Raw genomic sequence first — 2,041 nt, forward strand, 5'->3', positions numbered from 1 at the left:
GGGGGAACGCGGCTCGACGTAACAGCAGCAACTCGAGCACATTACTGCCCCCTATATGTCAAGAGGACAAATAACACCTTTTCTGTTCAAATTGCCAACCCGCCACGGTGGCGTGTGTGTTGATCAAATTCACCCGCCACTTCAAATATGTACCCGCATTTGGCCGGTGGCGGGTGCTAATTTCCACCCCTGTTTTCACCTACTGCATATAAACATGTTTGTGACAGAGTGGTTCAGTTTGTGTTTACCACTTGCCCCTTATTCTTATTTCAGATTCACTTACTTTCTCTAGTTGGTTATAAAGCTATGATTTAAACATTGCTTTGCAATTTTGCTTCACTTACTATCCCAGGTTTGTTTGTGTTAGCATTATGTTGCAGTTTCCATCTATTTATATGTTTAGGTTATTTCTGATATTTGTTTTCCCTTCTACTCACTATTGTTTGTCCCTTGTAGATCTGCAGCAGGGCAGGAGGATGGGAGGGGCCGGCCCAGTATTTCCTGCTTAAATGGCTGGATGATGTCATTGATTACCTGGCTGGGTTCTACCAATTAGAGGGGTTTCTTTTGAGTATTGGTTTGTTTTCTTTAAAGTAACTTTCTGAACTATCTTGTATAACATGGTTTATTTTGCAGACCATTTCATTACGTAGATGAGTTTGTAAATTAGATGAATAATTTTATTCTTGTTTTTCTGTTTAGATGTTTGTTGTTTGACCTGTTTCATTGTGGCTTAGTCCACTCAAGCACAGGTGTGTTGCCAATTGGCTATAAAACTGTGTTTTGGAAGTTGGGTGTCTGTCAAATGAACAAATAAAAGGCATCACAAGAAACTGAAATGGGTAGCTGATGCTGATTTTTCTGTTCACCTTCTGACCCTTTTGCCTACACTACCTTACAATGTTATGGCTTAAAATTTTATTCTCCATTTATTATTTGCATTAAAGGTAAACTCAAAATCAAAATGTAAAGTCATATCAATACTAATTCATGTAATTTCCATTAAACATGTACAGCAGATCATTCTTTGGATCTCTTCCATGTTTAGTAAACTCTTGTGGGGCCTCCTATGTCTGTTGGGATCATCTGTAATTACTGACTAAGAAGACATTCAGAGCTCATTAAAGTCAGAGCTGTGCAACCGAGGCAATCATTAAACACATCTCTACATAGTGGGTGGGGGTTTTACTCTATGTACAGTACATGCAAACACATGCAAGCTGACACACAGCACAAAACAGGGAGCGCGCCTACACAGACACACACAAATAAAAAATGAAATCCATATAACTGAGCAATAAAAGTAGCTAACGACGACCAAGGTCATCGAAATATCCTGAGGCGACATCAGAAGCAAACTAATGTGCTGCATTTAAGTGCTTTCAGGGCACAGCTGGTGCCACATATACACACACTGAACACACTCTGAACTTAAACTAAATGAAGCACACATGAGTAAAACACACGTTTCCATTACTTAGAGGACATTACACTGACTTACATTATTTTCTGGACACGGAATCATAACTTTTACTGTAACATTAAACTAAGGTCATATGGTTCATACTGGAACCACTTAAAAAGATTTATGTTCCAATTAATTGTGCAAAACAAATACTTACAGTCTGTGTTTATAGAGTACAGGACCCTTTTTTAAATAGTTTTTATTACAAATTAATGGCAACGTCTAAAAATCTAAAGCTAAAAGGAACAGTGCAACACTTAAGGCCAGGCTTAAATGAGAGAATATTTGAGTTATGATATAATCTTACTCATATAGCTGTTACATCAGACTGATCTTATCTGCTGTGTGAATGTAACCAAAAAACCTCTGAATGATATGTTGTTCTCTGAGAAGTTCGTCATTTTCTTTAACCTTCAGAGAAACCTTGGAGCATTCCGTACACAAGAAGCTAAACACAGACCCACAAACAGTGGAACAAATACCAAAAAAATAAAGTCCTGCACACTAGCAGCTCTTCCGTGGTAAATAAGTGATGTAAAGCGGATAGTGCCTGGTAGAAGACAGTTGGTTTCCATC

This window comes from Kryptolebias marmoratus, linkage group LG2, assembly GCF_001649575.2.
Source record: "Kryptolebias marmoratus isolate JLee-2015 linkage group LG2, ASM164957v2, whole genome shotgun sequence".
Taxonomy (NCBI): domain Eukaryota; kingdom Metazoa; phylum Chordata; class Actinopteri; order Cyprinodontiformes; family Rivulidae; genus Kryptolebias; species Kryptolebias marmoratus.